The following is a 14,438-nucleotide window of genomic DNA, read 5'->3' as shown; positions in this document are numbered from 1 at the left end:
CAGGTACATGGGGTCTGGCACCACCTACCAGATTAGGGTTTTTCTGTCACAGCTTCTCCATCTTGAGCTGATGTTACTGATCTTTGTCCTCTTCTTGCTCATGCTGGTGCTGCTTCTCCTGTTCTGCAAGCAGCTGGGTTTCCAGGCACACTCTGGTCTTCTCTAGCTGCAGTCTCTCTTGCTCTAACTGTTGATCTGTCCATGATCCCTGTTGCAATGGTGCATTCAGTCTGGATGGAGCATGGTTGCTGCCTTTGACAGCATCTTCCCTGCTTCCCTTCAGGAAATTGGCTCCAAGACTTCTCCCACCTGTTGGTCTCTCTGTCAGTGGGCTGGATGCTTCATGCAATCCTGGACCATCATTCCTTTTCTGGTCCTTAAAGTATACCAGGTCAATTAGTTGTGCTGTTGTCCACTCCTCAGTTTTGAGCTGCCTTTTTCTCAACCAGCTCCTTTTTGCAGCTGTTTGTTACTCCACCCCTACCCCCTTTTGCTATTCCTTCCCTGAAAACACTGAGATTCTTCTGTCTATAGTACCTGCTTCCACTGTGGTTGTAATTATACCGGCAATTCCCCGCTGTCATAGATCCCATATATGCTGCCACCATATTATCACCTGTCCCTGGGCAGGGACCCTGGTTCCATTCCCTTCAAACCATGGGGTGGAGGTGGGGGCAGGGGTTAAGGCTGCATAACTCCCTGCCTTAAACTTTGATATCCCCAGCAAGCCAGCCTGCCTAAAGACCAGCGCTTACTCTTTGCTTTCTCTCCAAGGGCTGTGAAGAGTGTACTGCCAGCAGTTGAAAATTACACACAGTTCTCTCCAAGCAAGCACATTTATTATTAAAGTAAAAGCATTAGAGAAAACATTAAAAAAAAACAGAAGTTCCTATAAACACACTGAAAGCTTAGCAATGGTCACCATCAATCTTATGGGGCCCTAGTAGGCCAAAGTCCATCTAACCCTTTACGGGTTGGGGCACCCATTGGACATAAGTTCCTGTCTTTTTGCTGGATCAGAATGAAGGCCTTGAGATAATTCAAATGCGGCCTTTTAAAGCCACAAGCCCTCTGTTCTCCTAGTCTCTAGAAACCCAGTTTGAACAAGCATACGTGAGCCTCCCTAGCAGATGGTACCTCTTTGGAGGTGTTTACAAAGTCAGAGATTCACCCTAATCGCCCCCTCCCCACTCTTTTAGTTCCTGAAGGAGGTGTGCTAACTCTCCTCCATGAAGTAGAACACAATTATACATACAATTCTGGCCCACAGTGATACATACACTTCATACAGTGTGTTCCCCCAAAGATACTGCACACATTTGCAACATCTGGCCCAGTAGGTTGGGGAGAAATGAAGATGTATCATTTACCATAAGCCTCAATGGCTTGCTTGTCTATTTAACTCTCTGGCACCTGCATGCTTTATCCCATATGCTGTCTCCTGTGCATGAGGAAAACTGCCTGTCAAAATTCATTAAGCTGCCACCTTATCCTCTCTTAAATCCTTCTTAAAACCCACCTCAGCACAATGCCTAAGTTGCTCCCAGCTGGCACTGACCTCTAAACTGAGACCCCGGCTTCTCTGATAAACTCTCTTTCATTGTAACCAAAGCCTTCCAAACCACCCTGCCCCATTTACCTGTTTCATCCTACTGTTGCATCTTGTCTGGCATAAGCTCTCTGGTGCAGGGACTATCTTCTTCATTACTTGACTTGACAATGCCTAGCACAATGGGCTTGATTGGCACTAGCATCAATAATAAATAATTTAAAAAATCTGTTCTATCAGTACTTTGTTTCCACCACCACCCCCCAAAAAATCACAAAAATGTATTTTATAAAAAGTATATAAGGTATTTCATAATAAGTACAACTATCAATGGTCTTTAGTTTCACAAGTCATTTATTCATTGACTAAGGTACTAAATGTCCTATTTTGGTTTGGAGAAGATAAGAAATATTGACTTTAAAGGTATAGTGTAGACAGCAAAAGCTGGGTGCATACAAGCTTGCATGTGTATTGTGTGGGTTATGTCAGACACAATGCTTAACACTGATTGGAAGAAAGCTAATGAATATGTAATATGAAAAGATGTAAGAAACCAAGTGAACAATGACCCAAGTCAGAAATATCAGACTGGAAACTGAAGAAATGAGACTGAAGAATCAGACCAGAAGCCATGAAGTACAGAAGAGCCTTCTGGTACCCCAGAACATGGCAACTTGGACCCTTACCTGTTCCACCCTATCTGTTTATTCTCTGTCATAAATATATTATCAGAAACTGTACATGACAATCATTCTATCTGAAAATTTACAAATAAAGGTAAAAATAAATTTCTAAATTGAGTGGACTCATAACTCAGTTTCCCATCTTATTCAACCTTACAACTCATTTATTAAGACTCTCCTACACTTACCAAGATATAACTTATACCCCCAGCACCTATCACATCTTACATACCCTCTGAATTTGGCTCACTGTATATGAGTGTAATTTGATGACACATATCAAGGTGTTAGAAGAGAGGTATAGTGGAGCAAGAAAAGCAGCAAAACTGTAGGTGGAAGGAAGTGCAAGTTAGAATTGCATCCTGAATTTACCACCTTCTGGCTCACTGGTATGAAATGACACTAACTTAGATTTTTGTACACAGGGTGTCAGTAGTTCTATGGGCATCCAACTGGGTCTTCTCCATTTTCATTTGATCCTTAGAATTCCAGAAAAATACAAACACCTTTTGACAATCCTGTGTATCTGCTGTGTATGTATTAACTCAATTTTAAAAAAAAGCATGACTATTTTCCTGAGGGAAAAAGAATGAAGACAGATAAAATCCAATCACTATGATGACATACACAGCATTTTTACAAAGGAAAATTTATTTAAGTTACATGTACCACATATAAAATTAACATTAACTGAAACAGACCTAATTGTTTCAATCATTTATAAATAAGCAGTTACACTGTAGACTACAAAACTGTACAATTTTAAATTTAGTAACTGATTCTTATAGCATAGTGCAATTGTAACATTTTATAAATAAAGAATTGTGCCATTTTTATTTAAATAAAGTGCATTAAATCATTTTCATGTATACAACAAGAAGAGCTGTAGTTGCAGTCCAAAGCTTTACCTTGGAGGAAACTCATAAAACTTTAAAATTTTTACATTTCTTTACACACTAGTAACCTATGGTTCAAACTTTAACCACAATTAAAAAATTAGGCTGTCTAAGAAGTAACCACAGGTCTTTGTATACTAAGCCAATAATTGGGATTAATATCAAAAGCAATTCATGCAAAAATTCAAACTACTGGGATTAAAGCTGTTTGGTTTCTAGTGATATGTGTATTTCAGAAAGCATCTCCATGCAGCTGCTGTTGCTAAAACATTTCACAATACAGTATGCAATGCTCATATTGAAGTCACCAATATTATGTATTTTGGTGAATTATATTCAGTTTAAGGAATGCTGTCCCATTGAACGTATGTAAGAGGATGAGCACTGTAAATTATACATAGTATTTTTTTACTGCATACGGTAGTGAAAAGAAATGTTCCCTGGAATCTGGTTAGTGAACATGTATATAACTCTAGAAAATTGTAAAATGATTCTATCAGCCCAGGGGATTCTAAACTGATGGGCTAGAGTTAAATTTGACATCATAGACACAGTCTTAATATTTATGTGCTGTGAAATTTCTGTTTATAAACCCATTTATCAATTTTCATAGTTTTTTTGCAAGTACAGTAAGGCTGAGAGAAAAAAGGAAGAACTACTGTAGGCTTTAACCCCAAACTGGTTCAGAAGGAAGGGGTACAGAATAAAAGGTGGACAGAGGTCTACTGTACATACTCCTAAAAGTAACAAGCAAAATAAAAGGTCCATTGACTTCAATGGAATTTGGATCAGGCCCAATACACACAAAGCCAAATTATGCCCCCCAATGCATGTGCAGGGCTTTCACAGGCTTTGTGTGAGCATTGGGGAATTGGCCCTTTGATTTATACTATAGAACTTCGTAAAATTATCTGCAATTGTATTCCTAGCCTATATTTTGGCAAACGCCATTAAATTATTTCTGCTTTCTCCTCGACCCATTTCCTACTCTGATCCTTAATAACTTGTAGGAACACCAAGAATAAATGACAGTAGATAACTGTATGTTTAAGGTGCTACCCACTTTGGAAGAGCTGTTGTGTAGAAAGCCACATGTCTGAACATGTCTACTGACGCACTGAGCACCATGGGTCTGACATAGCTCTCTGTTTGCAGTGGCGGAAAGCATAAAATGGGAGTGGGGGACAGAAGAAAGGAGCAGGAATTCATGGCAAGTCAAGTAAAGTATGATCCCCTATTCCTATCAGGTCTGGAGAAATATCTCTGCACTCATTCCATTTGATTTATTAGATACATGCAGGCACTACTCTAACAATAGTTACGCAGATCTGAAATGGGCAAAGCAAGCTGCAGGACAGAGTCAGGGAGCAGCACAAATGGGGCTGATTCAACACACCGATTCCCCACATTCCAATGCCATAAAACAGTATGTTCCTCACAGATCTTGGGGTATCCCTGCCCCCTTCCTATAGCCGCGTCCCTGAAAGGAGCACTGGCTGAGTTTTCTGTGGCTTTAATAGGCCTGATCCTAGGAGGTGCTGAGAATCATCTAAGAGGAGACTTCAGTGGGAACTGAGGACAACTGATGACTCTCAGGGTTGGGCCCAAGATGCAGAGATTTTAAAATTTACTCCTTTCTGTGGGCTTTTCTCTGAAAACTCTGTGTGTGTGTATGTGTATCATATATGTGTGTGTGTGTGTATAAAAACATTATTTTCTATTTTTAAATGCATGGGATAGGCTCAGATGTTGTAGTGATGGCAGCTATCTATGTTCCTAGTGAGAGACAGAGATGTGATGATGGAATGCTGCATGCAGGAACACAGAAACTACATATTGGTCCATCTACTCACGTATTCTATCTCCAACAGTGGGCAGTAGTTGTGTCTGAAACCTCACAGCAGGCAGTTATGGGGAAAATTTCTTCCCAACCCTCTTGAAGCAAGAGGGTTTATATCCCTTCCAAACTCTTGGTTATGTTTTTTGTTTATGTTTTAAACTCTTGCCACTGTAACTCTGGAAATGTGTGACTAACAAGAACATCCAATCTTTTTTGAATTCCGTTAGACTGTTGATCTCAGTGTCCACTGATCACACTTCAGCTATCCATGACACAGAAGAGATATGTTTAAACTAGGGCTGTCAAGCAATTAAAAAGTTAATTGAGATTAATCACTCAATTAAAAAATTAATTGTGATTAATCATGTGATTAATCACACTGTTAATAATAGAATACCATTTCTTTAAATATTTTTGGGTGTTTTTTACATTTCCAAGTATAATGATTTCAATTACAACACAGAATACAAAGTGTACAGTGCTCACTTTATTATTGTTATTACATATATTTAACTGTAAAAAAAAAAGAAATAGTATTTTTCAATTCACCTAATACAAGTACCGTACTGCAATCTCTTTATCATGAAAGTTTAACTTACAAATGCAGAATTATGTACAAAAAAACCCTGCATTCAATAATAAAACAAACAAAACTTTAGAGCCTACAAGTCAACTCAGTCCTACTTCTTGTTCAGCCAGTCGCTCAGACACGTTTCTTTACATGTGCAGGAGATAATACTGCCTGTTTGTTGTTTACAATATCACCTAAAAGTGAGAACAGGCCTTCACATGGCACTGTGATATCCAGCATTGCAAGACATTTACGTGCCAGATGCACTAACATTCATATGTCCCTTCATGCTTCAGTCACCATTCTAGAGGACATGCATCTATGCTGATGACAGATTCTGCTTGATAATGATCCAAAGCAGTCCGGACTGACGCATGTTCATTTTCATAATCTGAATTAGATGCCACCAGCAAAAGGTTGTTTTTCTTTTTTGGTGGTTCAGGTTCTGTAGTTTCTGGATCAGAGTGTTGTTCTTTTAAGACTTCTGAAAGCGTGCTCCACAATTCATCCTTCCCAGATTTTGGATGGCACTTTAGATTCTTAAACCTTGGGTTGAGTGCTGTAGCTATCTTTAGAAATCTCACATTGGTACCTTCTTTCCATTTTGTCAAATCTGCAGTGAAAGTGTTCTTATAACGAACAGCATGGGTTGGGACATCATCCGAGACAGCTAGAACATGAAATATATGGCGGAATGAGAGTAAAACAGAGCAGGAGAGAGACATTCCTCCCCAAAGGAGTTCAGTTACAAATTTAATTAACGCATTATTTTTATAATGAGCGTCATCAGCATGAAAACATGTCCTATGGAATGGTGGCCGAAGCATGAAGGGACATATGAATGTTTGGTGTATCTGGCACATAAATACCTTGCAATGCCAGCTACAAAAGTGCCATGCAAACATCTGTCTCACTTTCAGGTGACATTGTAAATAAGAAGCCGGCAGCAATATCTCCCCTAAATGTAAATAAAATTGTTTCTCTTAGTGATTGGTTGAACAAGAAGTAGGACCGAGTGTACTTGTAGGCTCTAAAATTTTACATTGTTGTGTTTTTGAGTGCAGTTATGTAACCAAAAAATCTACGTTTGTAAGTTGCACGTTCATGATAAAGAGATTGCACTACAGTACTCAGGGCCAGCTCCACACACCAGCTCAGCAAGCCGGTGCTTGGGGGGTGGCCAAGGGGAAGGGGTGGCATGTTGGGCTCTTCGTCAGCAATTCGGTGGTGGGTCCCTCAGGCCCTCTCGGAGGGAAGGACCTGCTGCAGAATTGATGCCGAAGAAAGCAATGCAGTGGAGCTGCCGCCAATTGCGGCTTTTTTATTTTTTTTTGCCGCTTGGGGTAGCAAAAACCCTGGAGCCAGCCCTGACAGTACTTGTATGAGGTGAATTGAAAAATACTATTTCTTCTGTTTATCATTTTTACACTGCAAATATTTGTAATAAAAATAACAAAGTGAGCACTGTACACTTCGCATTCTGTGTTGTAATTGGAATCAATAAATATGAAAATGTAGAATAACATCCAAAAATATATAATAAATTTCAAAAGGTATTCTATTATTTAGTAGTGCAATTAAAACTGTCATTAATCAACAGATCTAGTTTAAACTGATTCCAAAATGTGCTAGAACACAGTTTTTCTGTCCTTCCAAGAAAGCAGACTATATATAATTGTTTTACTGCCTGAGCTCTTAAAATGAAGAGTGGATTTAGGGGTTTTTTTTAGGTCAGTTTCATATGTAAATGAGATTTATTAATGCATTACTTTTTTGAATGTCTGAAAATATAATTATTGTTGCATGCCAATCCTAAAAAGTGCTGCACACCTCCAATTCCAAGATGAGCAGCACTCTGCACCTTGCAGGGTGGAGTCCTTAGAATTTTGTGTTTTAATATACAATTGCAGTTTTCCTTGAGTAAGGACTCCAGGATTAGGCCCTTACTGAGACATCCTTGCAGTTTTAAATAGTTGTAGGATACCTTGCAGTTTAGGATTAAGTAGGATGAGAACATACTACCAACGTAAATATAATCAATATAGCAGCAATTCACGTGAACTTTTCCCTGCAATTAAAACAGACATCTTCTGCGAGAAAAATATCCACTGATACAGATTTTTTTCACTGTAAATTTGCTACAGATATATAGGAAAGTGTTATAGCAAACTGCAGAATAATAGTCAATCACAAATGTACAGGCAATTATCTAATGCAATCCATTTGTCTTTGGGAAATTTGAAAATGAGTGAAATAATTTTTAAAGCATTTTATTTTGTTTAAAAAAAAAAAAAAAAGAAGGTTTCTGGATGTACATATACAAGTACTACCATTTGGCTTCCAAATGTAAGAATGTAGATCTCTTACTTATGTAAGATTATGATACCTCTGAATTATAAAAACACAGATCCTTGGAACTAAAGATATGAGGCTAGATTTTGATCTCTCACTGCTGTAAATAAAAAGTAACTCCATTGCAGTCATTAGAATTGCAGTGCACCAGCATAAAGCTGATGTAAGTGAGAGGAGGCTCAAACCCATAATATGCAGCTGTTGTTATAGTACTCTGCTGTTTTATATTTCATTTTGTTTATACTATTAATTATTTTGTTTAGAAATTACATTAAACAAGACTAAATGACTCTTGCAGATATTGTCCTTGTTGGCTTTTTTCAATCTGAGCTCTATTGAATATGAAGTTTAAAATTAATTAAAATAATTTGATATTGATAAACCTGATATGTTTGATTAAATATACAGTGATACAATTACTACTTTTAATATTTGCATAAAAACTAGTTAGTTGACAAAGTAGGCAATTCAGGGAGGAGAATTTCAAAAGTACCTAAGGAATTGAGGATTGCAAATTCCATTAATTTTCAATGAGAATTGTGTTCCTCGGAATCCTAGATACTGCTGAATATCGCCCCACAAATTACACTGAAAAACTTCAATAACACTGAAAAGGTTTGTTTCACGTAAGTATTATAATACTTATTTGTAACAAGATTTTGGGGGGGGGGGTCAGTTACCTTCTCTTTTGAGTCTCATTAGGCTCCCTTATTACTGAAGGTTTTCTACTATGTATATTTACTTCATGTCATCTAGAAGGCTAGGGCTAATTTAGCCTACAAGATCAGCAAGAATTGAAATAATAAACTTCAGCATAGGCATTTATTGTGTAATATGTTTGGTTGCACATTTAAAATCACTTTCAAGGAAACAACTACAATAAAGTTAAGGGCTCATCTCTTCTTCAGAAGAAATAGGAATGTATTATGATGCACCCTAAAAAATAATCTGCTGTTGTGCCTGTTCTTAAATTGGCAGAAAACTCCCACTGACTTTAACTGAAGTTATGCGTGTCAGGATTGCAGGATCAAAACCATTCATAATTAAAATACAACCCACCATGTCAAATTTTCAGAAAAGTGGCAGCTCATTTGCAATCACATTTGTGCATTTTGCAGCTATGCCTTTATTATTTCCCTGTTAGTTTACTCTCTGTAATAAATAGCCCTAATCTTTTCAATCTGTAATGATTTTCATTGAAAATCTCTGAACTGCTAGTGGCCAAAATTGAACACAGCATTCCAAGTTTTGATTGTTGGAGCATTAAACAAACATTTTTACTGGGCTGTCGACAAAAATTCCCCCCTACCCATAGGGTACATCTACACTACCCGTCGGATCGGTGGGTAGTGACTGATCCCCGATTGTTCTGCTGTCAACTCTGGAACTCCACCACGGCGAGAGGCGGAAACGGAGTCGACGGGGGAGCAGCGGCCGTTGATCCTGCGCAGCAAGGACGCAAAACAAGTGATTCTAAGTCGATCTAAGATACGTTGACTTCAGCTACGCTATTCTTCTAGCTGAAGTTGCATATCTTAGATCGATTTCCCCTTCCCCCCACCATGTAGACCAGGCCATAGTCTTTTTTTGCGAGGGGTTGCAAATCATTAAGGCCTGGTCTACAGCGGGGGGGGGGGGGGGATTGATCTAAGATATGCAACTTCAGCTATGAGAATAGCATAGCTGAAGTTGACGTATCTTAGATCAACTTGGAATCACTTACTTCTCGTCCTTGCAGCGCAGGATCGACGGCCACTGCTCCCCCGTTGACTCTGCTTCCGCCTCTCGCCGTGGTGGAGTTCCAGAGTCAACGGCAGAGCGATCGGGGATCAATTTATCGTGTCTACACTTGACATGATAAATCAATCCCTGATAGATCGATCACTACCCGCCGATCCGGTGGGTAGTGTAGATGTACCCTTAGAACCCTGGAATGATGGTGAGTAGTTCAAATTATTCCTTCCAATGTATTCCAGTGTATTATTCCTTCCTACCAGTAACTTGTACGTATCAACACTGAATTTCACTTGCCATCATGCTGCCCAATTGTCTAGCTTTGTAGATGTTAATGGTACATACACAATGCATTGCATGATAGGGGCCCAATTTTGTGCCACCTCCAAATTTTGGCATATTGTTCAGCCGCGTTTCCATTTCATAAATCAACGTATTTAACAGTATTGTCTTACTAGGGCTCCTTGGGGCACCATAATGTTCAGAGATGCTGCACCTTGGCAATTGCATTTGACTGGAAATATTTTATTCATTTTGATTTCTAATGTGCAGAAGAGGCACCTATTCACGCTCTAGGTGCTTTGCTATCAATTCAACGCTAGTCTTCCAGCAGTCCCCAACAAAATGTAGCCTCAACAATGCTTTCTGGACCTACCAAAAAAAGGGACACATTAAGACCGACCTTCCTCAAAAGCCTGGGTAAAGTATACCCTGAAGGTCAACAAACACACTTGAGATAGACTGGATCTGCTCCACTATTGTTGAAAAAAACACTTAAGATCACTATAGCTGAAAAAGATTAATGATTTTTTTAACTTGGCTCTGTTTTCAATCTGTTTACTGTGTGCATTTGACTGTATTTTGTGTAATCAGTCCCATTCTTTTGTGGATGGTCACTTTCTGGCCCGGTTTGATACACTGGCCTAATGACACCACCCTCACATATTGCTCTGGAGAGACCTTGTATATTCTGTTCCTTTAGGGTGTTTAACACTGACAGCAGCAATAAAGCTTAGACTGAAGAGGAAGCAAGTGGACATGTACACACAGATGAACAAGAAAGGAAAATGGGAGGAGTTTAGACACTATGGCTAATTTATATATTAGCTCAATTTTAGTTACCCCTTGTATTTCCTGTACAGTGCTCAGAACTATTTCAACAATAGCCTTTTATGTGCTCTAGAACTGGCTGTTCTAAGAAGATGATCAATTAAATTATCAAGAAATTGATTCTCTACACCAGGGGTTCTCAACCTTTTTCCTTCCGAGGCCGCCTCAGTCATGCTATAAAAACTCCCCGGCCCACTTGTGCCACAATAACTGGTTTTCTGCATCTAAAAGCCAGGGCCGGTGTTAAGGGGTAGCAAGCAGGGCAATTGCCCAGGGCCCCATGCCACAGGGGGCACTGTAAAGCTAAGTTGCTCAGACTTCTGCTTCAGCCCTAAGTGGCAGAGCTCAGGGCCCCAGGCTTCAGCCCCATGCAGTGGGACTCCAGCTTTCTGCCCTAGGCCCCAGCAAGTCTAACACTGATCCTGTTTGGTAGAACCCGTGAAACTTACTTGCGACCCCGGATCCCTGTCTGAGAACCACTGCTCTAAACCTCTTTCCAATGTGACATCTAACCAATCTATATGAGGGTAGATGAGGTCACCCATTACTACTCTTTTGTTATATTTAATTGCACCTTTGATTCTTCTCTAAAGTGTGCTCTCAATATCTTTCTCCTGATCAGGAGGTTAGTGGTACCCTAACAGTGTACTTTTAGTCTTATACTTAAGATTTGCATCCAGTAAGATACTCTGTATGGTCAGAAATCTGATCTCATGAGATGCTGTTCAGTCTTTCCAGCAAAGTGATAATCCTCTGCCTCTGTTACTTAGTCTGTCCGTTCTAAATAGTATACAGCCAGGTATATCATTCCTTTCTCCATTCCACCTAAATGCCTATAATGTCAAAATCTCTTTCCATTGCCAGACATTCTAGTTCTCCTATTTTTGCTTTCAAGCTTTTCACACTGTTATGTATGCAATTACCTTTTTTTTATTTTTGGATGGTACCTGAGCTATCAGCATTATCTTCTATTTTAAACACAGGGAAACAATTGGTGTCTTGGATATAACTATGTGAAAACAGTTGATTTTTAAATGGTGACCACTCTACTCAATATTTTCACTCAAAAGCAGGAGCACATGCCCTTCCTGTGGATGAAAGTCAGTTCCCCCATTTTGAAAATATGGTCCTTTGGCTCCAGAACAAATTTACAAAAGTGAGGAAACTGACAATTATGCATGAACGGCCTGATTATCAATGGTGCTGAGCAGTCCCAGCTCTCCTTGAAGCAAACGGGAGCTGCTGCTGCTCAGCAACATTGAAAAATCAAACCACAAATGTCCAATATTTAGTAACTATAGTAGGGAGGAAAAGGGGATAATGAGAAAAGAATGAGCTGGGGGTGAAATTCACCCTGAGCCTTATCCAAAACTCAGTGAAGACAATGGGAGACTTTCCACTGACTTCAGTACGTTTTAGAGTAGGCCCCTCCATGATGAGGGATGGAACAAGGCCCTTTACATACACCACTTAGCTTCTATTACAGAGATATGGGAAGCGGGAAATGATGGTGTGCCAGCATGCCCTGCACACTGTAAAGTGGAGCTTTCTGCTTGCTTTAAATAGGGCTGGGCATGGGGGAGGTGGAGGATGTGTTCTTCAATTATACCAAAATCATGTTCCTTTTATACTCCAAAATAGGGGTTCAGCGGCCAATGAGCATGGATATTCTGATCTCTAGGGTCCTCTGGCCCCTCTACTATTTTTAACACTGCAAACACTGTAAATTTGGGGTACTTTCAGTGTAGGGCTTGCAAAAAGCTATGATTTTTTTATTTAGATTAACCTAAAACTTGAAACTCTGCATATAATTATAATTATGCTAACACTGTTCTATAAATTAAATTTTAAATGAAATAAAAGAATACATTCCATAGAAATACCTATTACATTAACCTAATGCTCTCTTGGAAATATTATGAATTCAGAATATGAAAATTGAGATAAACAGTTATCCACAAAAAGTTCAACACAATAACTTCAAAGATCATAATGCAACCAGCCTGAAACAATGTCCCATGTAATACTGTAATCAGTGCCCAACAGCAAAGTATGAATTCTGCTTACATAAAGTCCTTCCACAGGTGAGATTTGCTTATTGAAACACAATATTTTATCTAATGACTTTATTGCTTCCTCACTATTGCTTTGACTCTACAGCTTATATAAACTGTATCTTATTGGGACTTTATTGCTATAATAACAAAAGCATTTTTTTGCATTATTGCTAAAATGTTAAATGCTAGGAAAAATAAAAAAAACAGCAAAAGCTTTTAGATTGGGTACACAAACCACGGGCTGCAACAGGTTTCAACATTAAAGATACAACTTATTACTAACCATAGATCTAGCATGTTAATAATTTAAAACAAAGTAAATATTCTTTTAATTAAAGTATGCATGTGCATTTTTAAAACACTTGAATTGGTGACTGAGATGTGAAGAATCCCAATATTGCTAAGAATGGTCAATTTAACACCTCTGGGACTAGTATTGTTCAATATTACATGTTCCTTCAAACTGTTCAATGGGGGCAGGTCCCTGTGTCTGTGTGGAGTCCCACTAACTTCGGGGGGATTCCATGTGGTGCTGAGCTCTGCCCATATGGAACAATTTGCAGAACTGTGGCCCAAGACAGAACTGTCTAGATACAGAAACTTGAATAGAATGTTGGACAGAACTATCTATTTCTGTGAGGTCAACTGGCTTTTAAGAAGCATTTCTTCTTGTTGAACTATTGAATCTGATGAGGCAAGTGTTTAATACGCAGATATGAACACAAGGTCATTCAGATGTATATTATGCAGTATTTACCTCAGGACTATTAGTTTTACAGTTACATAATTTTGGACTCAACCCTGTAGTCCTACATAGGCCAAATTTACTGACTTCTAGCAGAATTTTGGCCTCTGTCAGGACTATTACTGAACAGCCTTTTGAGTTTAAGGACATCTTCATAAAAGAGAGTCCAGATCATTTAAGCTATTAAAATGACCATAGTAACATCAAGGGCAAAGTAATGACTCTGAAGTCACAATTTGATTGCTGGTCTGTTTCTGAAGCAGTGCACCTACAGACACTGCCCCTCACTTGGGGCAAATAGTGTTTCTATAATCTAGCCCTATCTGAACATTACTCTGTAATTTTAATCCTTCTCTATCCTAAATTCAGCCCAGATGGTGTCCTGAGATCTGCATGTGAAGAGGACCCTCTGGGTACAAATCTCTCTGATCCTGCATGGAAGAAGAGTGTAGTGTCTTCCCTGGGTGATCTACAGGTCTAAGTTCCACACTGAGTGAGGAGGTGAACATCAGGTAAGCCAGGAGTGGAGGAGAGGGTAAGGTTATGGTGGGGACCCACATTGTCCCCCTCTGGCATCCTTGGATATTTTCTTCTGCATCCTCCTACCAGACCAGAGCAGAGGCATACAGCCTCTATGTGGTCAGCTGTGGCCTCCTACAAATCTCTGGAAATCTTTCAGATTTGTTGGTAAGTACAATGGCCTACTTGGGCAAGGGGGTGGGAATCTCTCTGATGGAACAACCACTGAAATCACAGATCTCTTCTCCAGAGCCCCATGCTATGGGTTTTGCCACAGGAGGGCGTAATCCAGACTGGAAGAGAAGGGGGGCAAGAGTAGAGGAAGGATGGTCCAGTGGTTAGGGAACTAAATTACTACTCAGGAGACTGAGGCTCAATTCTA

The sequence above is a fragment of the Chelonoidis abingdonii genome, chromosome 1 (genome assembly GCF_003597395.2).
Source record: "Chelonoidis abingdonii isolate Lonesome George chromosome 1, CheloAbing_2.0, whole genome shotgun sequence".
Taxonomy (NCBI): domain Eukaryota; kingdom Metazoa; phylum Chordata; order Testudines; family Testudinidae; genus Chelonoidis; species Chelonoidis abingdonii.
The sequence above is the reverse complement of the archived record's forward strand: the minus strand, read 5'-3'. Positions refer to the sequence as shown.